The sequence below is a fragment of the Temnothorax longispinosus genome, chromosome 9, assembly GCF_030848805.1.
Source record: "Temnothorax longispinosus isolate EJ_2023e chromosome 9, Tlon_JGU_v1, whole genome shotgun sequence".
NCBI classification, from domain to species: Eukaryota; Metazoa; Arthropoda; class Insecta; order Hymenoptera; family Formicidae; genus Temnothorax; species Temnothorax longispinosus.
Genome location: NC_092366.1, coordinates 17013526 through 17026548, shown reverse-complemented (window position 1 = coordinate 17026548; position 13023 = coordinate 17013526). Strand labels below are relative to the sequence as shown.

At 39.3% G+C, this 13023-nt stretch overlaps 1 protein-coding gene and 1 long non-coding RNA gene across 7 annotated transcripts in view; one reads left to right on the top strand and one right to left on the bottom strand.

The window, feature by feature from the left end:
* LOC139818617 (uncharacterized) overlaps window positions 1-13023 on the bottom strand; it is a 168555-nt gene that overhangs the window by 35715 nt on the left and 119817 nt on the right. The window lies entirely within an intron of this gene.
* LOC139818743 (uncharacterized) lies at window positions 9147-11581 on the top strand. Of its 2 annotated transcripts, XR_011733496.1 has the most exons (5): window positions 9147-9215; window positions 9579-9668; window positions 9754-9836; window positions 10420-10481; window positions 11327-11581. It is a non-coding gene; the product is annotated as an uncharacterized lncRNA (long non-coding RNA). The 2 variants fall into 2 exon arrangements; XR_011733497.1 differs by lacking the exon at window positions 9579-9668 and having other exon boundaries at window positions 9172-9215.

The following is a 13023-nucleotide window of genomic DNA, read 5'->3' as shown; positions in this document are numbered from 1 at the left end:
CTCTTCAAAGCGACATGCACATCCATGTCATCATCACAATTTTTCTAATCAATGCTCTATAATTAATCGAGAACCGACGAAAATTGTTCGAGCACGAATTGTTCCAAATTTTTAGATATATTTAATAATTTATGTAAAATTTTGCTCATTATAATTTTGGAAACTTCCGCACTGATGTTATTTTACATTTTCAGTATACATATAATTCGCGTTACTAATTATTAAAAACAAATTTTAGTACATCCCGAAATTTTTAACATAGACTTATGAGAACATTTTTTAATGAACGTGTACTAATTGGCGCTAATAATGTCAGGGTATACGACACAAGCGAGAAATAAGCAACAATGGAAAGTAAAGATAAATCAAGACAAAGTCGGCAAAGAGATCGCGGAGTATGCGGATGACAGATCGAGTTGCTGATGGTAGCAGATTTTGTCTCGCTTACAGAGAAATATAAACGAGCGACTTAATCATGCACGTAAGGCGACAGCGGGTATACCTAGAGATCCTTTGCGATGGAACGAACGTACAGAAAGAAGCTCGGAATAACCCGACAACTGGCAGCAGCTTCGGCGCGATGAATCGCCATTCATAAAACAAAGGAGCGCAATCTCGCTCTTCCGCGGAACACGCAACGATGCCGGAAACGCCGCCGCGCCGCGCCAGTCCGGACGACGCCGTTCGTGGTCGCTGGCCATAAAGAACGGTTTTCGCCAGATATATATGTCACCAGCCCCTAAATGAATCTCGGTTTTCGTTTCTCGGTTTTTGATCTCGGTGGAGAATTTTGGTGGCTCCACCGAGCTCCACAATCAGTTAAAGCATCGCTATCGGCAAAAAGGTTTTTCGAACTCGCACGGATATTGAGCCCGTCGAAATTTCGCAACGCTCGCAATCTCCCAGATAAAAACGATACGGAATCGAGACGCGGGAATCGCGGGATTTTCATCCATTTAATGCGGCAGGTGCGCGTATGCTCGCGACACGAAAATCAGGCTCGCGCACGGCTATGGAACCACGTGTTATTAATGCAACGGGGCATCCTCGGTTGCGACGGCCGGTCAATACTTTCCCGACCGGCGGGATCGTCGGTCGCTCGTCGGCCCCGGCCTGGCACCGGGGATAGTTTCGTCCGACAACGAGGACGATAGATCGATGACGTCAGCGGGATCTGGCTATTTTTAGCCATGGGAGAGGCAACGCTAGTAGTCTGCGCCGCAGGGGCGACGGTGGGGTGGCAGAAAAGCAACGGAGGGGTGGAAAGCTGGGTGACATCCCCGGCGTGTGCTTCGCTCGACTCATTCATCCTGCTGACCCAAAGAATGGAGAGGGTTGGTTGGTGAAGAGTCGAGCGGGGGTGGGAGAGACGCCTGCGCAAACTTGCCCGATATACTTAAGTTCGATGGACCATTAGATTCAGAGAAATTCGGTTTCTCGAAGCGAAGCGGGTACTAAGCGATGAGGGAGAGAAAGAGAACGAGGGAGAGAAGAGAGAGGAGAGAGAGGGGGAAGAGGGGAAGGGGAGCGACGGTGTGCAGGTGTGTGGTTACTCGCGAACCGATCGATTTATCGAGGGGGTGAATAGCTATAAATAGACTGGCCGCGATTAGCGACGCGCTGGTGGGAGTTATTGATATTGGTATTGATACTGTATTGCGCGGCGGTTTGGGTCATTGCCTGGCGAAATCGTACGACACAGAATGAATAGCACGCAGCTATATAGAGAGATACGAAATGTTCCACAAGACGCCAAAATGAGAGAAACCAATCACGCTAAGAGCGCATCCGTAATCCAGAAAAAAACGCAGCATTCTAGAACGTTTGTCATTGTGAATAAAGAAGCGTTGGCATTCTACATTTTTTATGATTATTTATAATTAAAAATATCTGTATAATATAATAAAGAGATATTGCGTGTTGGAGATATATTTCAACGTTATGCAATATATATTTCACAGTTTCGCATCTAAACTAGAAATTAATCGCCAAGGTGATCATTTTGATGCTAATCTCGTCCGACAGTGCTTTGCACTCTGCCGGCTTTCCATCGTTTGTTATTTTATGCTAGTCAATTTATAACAACAGCGGTATCTGATTATACAAAGTCCTCTATATAGAAGCTATTGGTAGACAAAAATAAGTACGCTCCTTTCGTGTCGAATAAAATCTCCGTTTCCGGGATTTGGAGAATTTTCTCTCCAATATAAATAGAAAGAAAAAAAAAACATTAATTGTTCGATCAAATCGTTGGCACATCCAGTTTCACGTGTCGATTACAAAGCAAGGCAGAAAAACCGTCGGTGAAAATCAACGTCGTGATCGACATTTTTGCTTGCACGTAAACGTAAACAAAGCGGATTTCGACAGATCCGTTGGGAGAACTGCTAAATTAGGAAACGAGAACCCTCAGTCGGCTAGGTTCGCGACAGGTTTTAGGTTCGACCGAGTTATTTGCGAAAACTTTCCGCGGCACGACACCGCGGAGAACGGAGGGGGAATTTCCGGTAATCTCCCGGAGTGCCCCGCGGGAAATCGTAAGATGAATTTCATGATTGATGCTGATGACGCGCATCCGGCACATTCGTCTTTCCTGAACGAGTGATATCGCGGATACACTTTCGCGCGCGTCTCTCTCTCTCTCTCTCTCTCTCTCTCTCTCTCTCTCTCTTTCCCCTTTTCTCGCTTTTTTCTCCCTCTTTTGAAAGTTCGCGACGGAAGAAAATCGCGAGAGAAAAAGTTTCGGCATATCGAGAGACGCGCCGCGTGCAGAAGACATCGTCGGTGATCCCCGATCCTATAAATCGCGAGAGCGCGCGGAGCGACGCTGTTCCAGGTTCCGGCCGGGATTGTTCGCCGATCAAATGCATTAGGACGGTCTCCGGGTGTTAAAATACGTGTCGGTCGCCCCGGCGACGGAAACTGGCTATTGAAATTCCACGATAATCGAGGGAAGTTCTATTCCCTGTTTGTTCTGGTACGTTTCAGTAGACTCAGAAATGGTTCATCTATCCTGCATTCCCGCCGACCGTGAGAGAGATTGGATGGATGGCTTTATGCGGACTTTGCTACAAATGGACCGACGATTCCAGGGTATAATTTGGAGTGCTCGTTTTCGACGTGGCAGTGGCACGGAAATTAAATTAAATTCGATATTGTTAAGAAGCGACTTTCGCGCGACATTTTTTGATCTGACAATTATCAACACATTAAACAAATGGAAAAATGATTACAAATGTGTTACAAACATATCAATGTGACAAATCAAATCTTGTAATGTTTAATGAAGTACGAACTAGAATCAAAGTATATGTAAAACGCTTTTGACGGAAAACTCGTTTAGTCCACGTGTTGTGGTTTATACAATTATCATGATGATAACGTACGTGAAGAAAGAAGTACGTGTGGGACGAGTTTGATTAATGGCACTTTGGAGAAGTAAGAAATACATGGGACAATGCTCGAAGCTACGGTTAAGAAGCGAGCGTGGACTGGTTTTTGCTGTAATAAAAGTTTTTATAGCGACGTACACACTTGCACGAATTCACGAAGGAGAAGAATATCGTCATTTGTCTGAGCGTACTTACATGAAGGAAATGCGATAGCCGTTCTTGTCAGCCACATCTACAACGTAGCCACCGCACAATCGCATTCCGCGCTTTAATCGCAGCCGTTCATTACACGCTAAGGAGACAGGCAATTCGGGATTTATACGAAAAACTATTTGGCATTTTACTGTGAAACGTTATTGCACGCCATGAAGCTTTCAGTCACCCGATGTGAATGTTAATAAGACGCTAAAACGAGCGTAGGCATTAATGAAAAATTTTCGCGAAAACGGAGAGTATAAGAAGGAGAACATTTATATCTAGCTTTCATTTGGAATAACTCAATTCCTTTTATGTAAAGATTATCTCGCAATATTCAATTCGAAATATATCGTACGAATAAGCTTGTAACTCAAAGTGTTCTGTAATTAAAGCGCTTTAAAAATATATGTGAATTTCTTGTGGAAAAAGATTATTTTTCTTTTTAATATCGCCCTACCCTCATCACACGTCTATAGACGCTTTTATAAAGTTTAGGATTAAAATTAAAATTTTCGATCGCTTTTCCACTAGTAATAGACGAGAAAATTGGAAATGGGAAAATGGGAAAATTAATAGGTGGCGATCCAGCAGACCGCTGTTACTCTATATACATACCCGTGAAAAATATCGTATTACGGACAACGGGTTAATTGCGCTGAAATTTCACGCGTTTAAATTGTGATCGATTGTATCGACTCGCCCAATTAGGCAACAACCGCGCTGGTTGCAAATGAAAGAAGGGAAATTGCTGACGGTTCGCTGAGCAGCGCCGGCTACGAAGGACGGCAAAATCGTAGGGTAGTTCGGGGGCGGGTACGGTAATCGGACCAACTGCAGCGACGTGAGAGCGTTTGACGCCGGAACCCATTACGGAAAATTGAACGATGTTGACGGCCCGATCGAAGCCCCCGGTGCGACACCGTGGGATCTTCCGAGTTGGAATCGCCGGTCGGCCGAATTCGAAATGGTTTGCTTTCGGCGGCGGTCAGCCGCTTTTGCCCGATGGATCGACTATGTGTGCGCTCCCGCCCCTGATGATGGACACTCATGAACCGCGTAATTCCCGGAAAGGGACTTGAGTAAGGCGTGACGCTTCCTGACCGATCCCCGAACCTACCTCTCATCTTTCGATATCCCATAAATGATTTTGATCCCCTTCGGTCAAAAGCAGTCGCGTGACGGAAGACGAATGTCGACGCGTCTCTCATCGATGAGGTATTGAGGTATAATCAAGCGGTATATTTTGACATATTAGTTGATTATTATGTTACAATTAAAGACGATTCTTCCGTTGTCCAGGATTATTCGATTTGCTAGTCGGTAAAACAAATATTTGAAAATTATAAGATACATCAGATTTCTGTAATTTTTAATTATATATGTAGATGCAAGATTTGCTTTTCCAATTTTTATTAGATAACTAAGGTGCCATAGCTAAAGTATCCAACGGCTTTTTTATCTCTGTATTTGTAATGTTTTGATAGGTATAGATTTCAGGCGAAAATTTTATAGATTACTGTGATTAAAATTGATATCGGAAAATTCAGAAAATTTTTTCTACTGTGTGTTTTTGGCAGATTTTTATTTTTATCGACAAAATCCGCACTATTCACCGAGTGCTAAATGATAAAGAATTTGTTTATTGAAAAATAAAAAAAGGCATGTTATATTGAAAAAAAGTAGATTAATCTAATTTAAATTTATAGCAACAGACCGTTAATTCTTTTTAACAAACAAATATTGAAACCGATACTATTTTTATATAACATATTCCGGAATAACTTGGTTTTTTACAGATCAATGCGTATTTTTTTGTTTTATGTAAAAAAAATTAAATTTTTATTAATATTAATATTATTACTCGGAGAGATCAATGGACACTGAATATAATTAATATAAACATGAATGAAAACGTTCAATCACAGAAGAAATGCTTCAATATTTTATTCAGATATTCTATTGAGGAAAATATTTTGTGTAAGACATGTACACTATTATGAATGTAAGAAGGCACACTTCACTGATTTACGTTTGGCCACTTTAATCACGGCCTACGTGCCCTATCGCGGGTTGAATGGTTTTGTCGAGGGTGAGTTCGAATACTTCTTTCCGGTCGCGTACTAGCACTTTAATGCGAGAACCGTCGCGTGTGGCTCGCGGAAATCTCTCTTCTTGCCGGTGGTCTCCTCGTTAGGCGGGCGGAAAAGCGTTCAAAGTACAAAGCTGGCAATCACCGCAATTTCTCGCATTGTATGCCCGGAGATGCAGCTACGTGAGGAAAATCATTGTTTGCGATTCAATACGGCGGAAAGGGTAGAGAACGGAGAACGTGAACTGGCGCGCATTCACGAAGGGACCGACCGAAGAGATTGCGAGCAATAATTTAGAAGACAGGAAATGGCGTGCTTTAAAGCAGCGATATCGGGAGGTGTAACATACAGTTTCTCGCTTAGACCCCGCTAAGCGAATTCAATCGCGGGATGATGAATTTTTGTCGGGATTACCGCGGCGTTCAATTACCGCGTACGACTGCAACCTCTCTGCTTTCATAAAAAAATTGCAATCGCGTCGACAGCCGTGCAATCTTATACAGAATATCTCTCGGAGGATAGCGAGTGTTTACGAGGAAATACGCCAGAAAAATGTGTCGTCAGTATATATACATAGGATATCGACTTTTTCTCGTGATACTTCACTAGATATAGATTTATACTAAATTCTTTGGTAGGAAAGAGAGAAAAAAGACGGAGAAGAGACTCTCCATCGAGGGGATCAGGACGAAATATGACTGGGGAACGGCAGCCGCTTCCTTCCGCGACGTTTCTCGATAAATCATGCATCTATATCTCACCGTGTCTATGCAAATAAAAACAGAATCGCAGGTGCGAATTTTTACCGCGATAACGCGCAAGATCGTGCGTCGCATCCTTATCTCTTCGCGATTTGCCAGAAACTTGCGCAGCTGCAAAAACTTGTTTCGCCTTCCAACGCGGAGAGGTGAGAGTGCATTGTCCTTCGCCGATTCACTCTAGGTGGCGGCGAGTCCTTCAACGGCGCGGCTGTAAAGTGGAACAATTTCCATCGGCAATTAAGGACATTGCACCCCGACGATAGTGCGGCTGCAACGCCGCACTGCGCGGCGCAACGAGGCGATAGGGTTGAAGGGGTTGGGAGGCTCGCAGGGGTCGGTCCATCAGTTTGCCACAGCGGGTGGATATTAACCCGACGCTGTTACGATAGTGCGTAATGCACCGTGGTCGTAATGAGACCCGCATTACGCAGTAACGCGAGTTTCTATGGATATTTCAACTTTTATCGGTAAAATAGTATTTGTTCGCATCAATAATAACGCTATTTGCTAGTTTTTTTTATTTTCACGATATATCAAACGCAAAATTTATATAACTACGTGATAAATACAAAAAAAAACCTGCCTTAATAAATAAATATCAAAACGCACGAAGCTAAAATTTGGCGCAAAGTTGGAGTTATTTGTCAAATAATGTCGATTATGACTCTTGGAGATAATTTATATAAGTTTAATAATTACTAACATTTTCAACGTTTCTCGTTTGAGTTTGCCTTAGCGAGCGAGAGTACGTAAATTTGTATGACCTGATGAGTGTGAGTAAGAGGAGTCAGCGAAAAATCGAGTATCGATATAGCAAAGCGCGCAGCAAGTTTAATCGCCGATAGAACGAGTCTCTTTCCAGCATCGTCGTGCTAACCGCAACTTCGGCATGAACGGGGAACATGGAACATCATAGTCGACAATTTCCTCCTCGTTACCCGCAAGCGCACAGAAATCTTAATCAAGCAAGAGGGAGCGGGAAATAGAGAAAGAAAGGAGGGGGGGGGACGGAGAGAAAGAGAGAGAGAAGGGGTGTGAGAATAGTTAACAGCGATTTCTGTTTCCGTATTACCTATGCAGATACATTTAAACGTCCCACTCCCATAAGATCACGTTGAATTTCCCTCACGACCGATTGGAGATACAGCAATGTGGCGGGATAGCACGGACGAAGGTGGAAATTCAGGGATTGGAATACGTGAGAGTTGATCGTTGCATTTCTCGTGGAAACCAAATTTAGAGATTTTCCTTGCCGCCTTTACGCGCGAAAATACGGGCTTACGAGGTGAGAGGGAAGAGGAGAGAAAGCGAGAGATGAAGAATCACACGGTCGAGAGAAACCGGAAAGCACCTCGCCGGCGTGGTCCTTCAGCGCGATTGGTTACGTCGGAATAGCCATATTGCGACTTTTACATACATATATAGCCACGGAGAAGGGATAATGCAAAAGCAATTTCTTTGGAAAAGAAATATCGTGGAACGAAGCTTGATCGAGTAGCACTACGAGAAGCGCTACGTGATGCTCTTATCTCCGCGCTTCTGCATAGAAATCGAAGATCAAGTGGTAGCCTACCATCTGAGATTTATGCACGTCATATCGGAGCGGGATACAAAAGAAATCAAAGGTTTCCTATCGAAGCCTGAGTTAAGGATTCACGTCAATAAGCGTTTCTTTAAGCGACAAGTATTTCGTAGTTCCTCGGAAGCATCGAAAGATCTTTCCGTTCTGTTTAACGTTTAATTAATAATTAAATACTAATAATTATAAAATTTTTTATAATAAAGACGCATTTGTATAATGAAGATAAAAACCATGGCCCTAAAATAAAAATGGTAAATTTGGAAAAAAAAAACGCACAAAAGCTGGATATATAGATAACAATATAACGCGGAAACGAATGTGCAAGGAATGGAAATAGGAAAATAATCCCATTTTCATAAGCCTTTTTCAGGAGGGTCGTGAAAAAAAAAGGACACGTGCAATCCGCGGATTCTCCGTAGATCCGTTCGTCGATGACTATACATCGATGGGAATTCCTGGTTGGTCCACGGGAAGATGTATCCCGAACGTCCCCGCTCTCGAGATCTGGAATCTCAATGGAGATTTGGAACTCGCCAGGCTTGGATTTTCCGCAATGATAACGCAGCATTGTACTTCGGACAAAAATCTTTTGCCTGCGCGCTTGATGGTTAAAGGTTCTTTCGCGAACGTCTCAAATATATATAAAATATCACCGCAATCCCTCATAAACGGAAATTCCTGCAACCACGGCTGAAGAGACGGCTGCAAGAACTTTCGCAAATGCGTCACTGCAGTTTGTACGTTTTAAGAGACACGGTAGTGTCTCGCGCCAAGTACGCGCGGAGCGAGACGCACGGTGATGACTCTTTTACGCGAACGCACGAGTTGCGAGTTGCGAGTAGCCGAGATTTTGAGATCTCAATAACGAGTGATCAAGTTCTAGGTAGGTTTGATCGATAGCTTAGGGTCGATTTATAAGAGTGTTTTTATTTTTCCGCTACGTGCCCTACGAGTAGAGATATTATGATGCAAAGTCCAACCGCGCGCTGTACGTCGCGAGGCAAGGTGCGACAACGCGCGCATACGCGAAACGGCGTCACACACTGGCCGTCACACGTACGCCGTTTCGCGTACGCACGTATGCGTGTGTTGTCGCACCTCGCATCGCGATAACGCGTGGCTACGCGCGGCAGCGCAACCGCCTCGTGTGCGAACAGACTCTAAGAAGGAAAGTGTACCCAAAATCGCACACGTACGTATATGCTGTCTTGTAAAAGTTGCTAAAGTTAAAGAGAATCGAAAAGTGATCGAAGAGTAACGAAAAAGTGATCAGTATCTATGCACGTTTGACAGGCACTATTTTTCTGAAAAATTTATCGTATTTATATGCACACGTGTAACAAACACTATCGCGCAATAAAGATTTCTCCGAAGTATTAAAATAAAATAAATAAATTTTTCTTGTAAAAAAACTTGGCACTACTAGACCTTGAAATTTAATAAAGTATTAAAATTTTGATTAAATTTAATAAAGCACAAAATTTTTGATTGAATAAAAAAGCAGCGCCAATTTTTTTTACAAGAAAAATTGATGAAGCCTGATAAACGATAATAGATATCAGCGACGGGCATAAACAGACGTAGGCTGATAAAAACTGATAAACACCGAACTGATTCACTTTGAATTTCACTGAGCTGACTACAGGTGAGGATACGAAAGCTTCATCTCTATATAGTTTAAAAGTATTGTTCTACTTTCTCAATAGTTCTACATATACTTTATAAAACAGGAAATCTCTCAAGCAATTAATCGAAAATGGGAAAATTCATGCTTCTTGGCTTTACGGTTCTCGCAATCACTTCTGGATCAATCGTAAGTACCATTGCATGATATTATGTTTTGAACTGTAATATATGTGTATCTTCACATTTTTTATTAATTCATATATTTGTTTCGTGAAAACCATTAAATTAATTAATATAACTTAATAGTATAATTTTTAAAAATATGATGGATTCTATATATAATTTATAGAGATGACATAAATTGAAAATTTAACAAATGTAGTGAGATTTTTATACTTAATTGTTATTTATATATTATATATATTTATGTATATGTATATACATATACATAATATTTTAATCCGGTGTATTAAACATGTTTTCTGTATGTAAGAAACACGTTTCATCTCTTTCCTCCAAGTTACACACAATTAAGCAGAATAAAGAAAGAGTAAAATATATTGTTGTATAAAGTGTCACATTTTGAATATTTTAAGTAGTGAGTAATGACAAGATTTGAGTGTTGATTACAGGAAACAATTTTATAAATGTGTGGATAATACGGATTAAGTCAGAAGTGACGAAAGTGCATTGAGTTTAAGTTTAAATAATTAAGTTATGTAATACAAAAGACATCGTGCAAGATAATAATCTCGCGTAATCTTTTTCAGTGCTGGCTTGGCGCTAAGTATTGCATGAGATATGTGTGTGATAGCACTCTAAAAAATCCCAAGTAAGACATGTTCGAATTTCAAACATTTTTCTACAGAAAGTGACTGATTTTCAGACATCAGTCATCAAAATGTGTTTGATATTCAAACAGCGCTATACTCAGTTATTTTTCCTCATAGCACAAAGTTCTTCAAATGTTTGATTCTAAAGCATTAAATGTAGCAAAACGTTTATATGCAACTTACTTCGGTAATCAGTCAAACGTTTTTGTAAAAATAAGACAGTTTTCTCTTTTCAAACATTTTTGAACTTATAATATTTGCTGATTTGAAATCAAACACTTTTGGTCTTGAAATACAAATGACACAGCAAGACTTGGTTAGATGGCGCGTGTGTGAATGGTAGCGGTGAAGTGCGTTGTGCGATTTTAGCTTTGTTTTTGGGTTTAAGATTAGTATGTGGCAAGTAGGGATAATGGAAAGATAGGGTGTAAGTAGGGGATGCGATGAGAATGAAGGGAGACAGTAGGATGCAAGTAGAGAAAAGTAGTATAGAAGTGTTTAGAGAACGTGGTAGGATGAGGTGACAAATGACGCAGCAGCCTAATGTTCACAGTGACGATATTGGTGGTTGATTTCCTCATAGAACACTTTTGAAGAAAGTAGTTTTATTAAAGTTTTAGGTAAAGAGAATTTTGAAAATACTCATACAAAGTGCATTACAACTTAAAAGTAAAAGTGTTTGATTTTCAAACATAAAACACTTTTATGTAACTAAAAAAATAAAAAACGTATTTTTCTCAAACACGTATTGCTGTCTTACAGGTGTTTGATAATCAGTTACTTATAAATGATGAAAAGTAGTCTACAAGGAAAAACAACTTATAATCAAACACTTATTTCTTAGATATAGCAAGAAATATCATAGCACCAAAGTTTCGGACATAAACAGTGCAGGACCAGGAGGACTATGGGGACCCGAAGGCCTAGCAGGCGCAGGAGTAGAATGGCCACAAAATAAACCTACCCCTGCCCAATAATCATAAATAGTAGCTCGACCTGGACTTTGTTGCGTAGAACAATGATTTAATCTTGATTGATTTAAAAATATGTGAAACTTTACGCAATAATTGGAAATATATATTTGCTTAGTCATTACCTAGCAATATACTCTTTATGTCTAAGAACCCTTCTTCACATTATCAACCAAATTGAAGTCGATTTGTTGAATAGCAAAAATAATTCATTTTATATGATAATATTTTTATAAAAATAAGAACGTACCCTGGTATTTATATTAGAAACAAGTATACATATACATAACGTAAATTATAAAATAAACAACCACGATATTCAACCCATGTAATAAATAAATAAATAATTATATAATAATATTAAATTACGATGTCTTTAGTCTTGTTACTTAAATTATATAATATAGTGACTGTAATTTGCTGCGAGATAAATTTCCTTTTTAGTTTCCGCTGGAATATGCAACTGTAGCAACTGAATAATGTATGTTTGCTTAAAATATTTAGCAATAAATTCATCTTATCTTGAATAGCCAGCGGCGATATTTGATTAGAATCGAAAGACAATTAAATTATTTTTTAACAAAAGATTTATGTTAACGTAACATTTTATTTTTGTTAAATGTAAATATAAAAAATGTTATTTTCACATTCTAGAAATGTTAATTTTCTATTAATATACATAGGGTGTTGGGTTTATAAATTATTATACATATTAAATACTTAATTGAAATACTTTTATTTCTGCTAGACTTTGAAATTTAAACATTAAAATTTAAACATTAGTACTAAAATTTTTGATTGAATAAAAAAACAATATATATATATAATTTAGGGAAGAATGCGACAGAAGTAAAAAAGCAGCGCCAAGTTTTTTTACAAGAAAAATTTCTTTATTTTGTTTTAATTAAATATTTTTATTTTGCACTGTTACTTCTTTAATTAATTTTTTGTAAAATGATTCTTTGTAATATTAAAGTTAAAGAGAATTAAGAAGCTATTACCATACTTGGGTTGGAATAGGAAGACCCTTGAATAGAAACACAAAGATACTACTTGGGTTTTATTTTTGCAAAGCAATATACAATTGGCGCAATTTAATTTAAAGATATCACACCTTTTTTGAAATACATGTCACTTGAGTTAAGTTAAGTAATATAATTTTGTAAAGGAGAAATTAAAGATTTCACATCTTTTTTGAAATACATTGTCACTTGAGTTAAGTTAGGTAATACAATTTTGTGAAGAAGAAATAAAGCTACCACTTAGGTTGGATTTTTGAATGTACAAAATACATTGCGTATACTTGGCGCCTTTTTTTTATCTTTTTTGAAAAAGGTAATTTTGTACTGATTCATTTAACTCCGTAAAATTTATCTAAATTTGTATAAAATTGACGTCACGGTAATTTGAAATACTAACTTGCACGAGTTTTTTAACGAAAGTGCTACGCAAAGTTTTCAAAAGTACTTATAATAATGCGCCATTACTGACGTTGGGGATGTTAATCTTAGGAATAAAAAAAAGCAATGAGTAGAATTTTCTAACCGGACGTGATTTCTGCGAATGATTG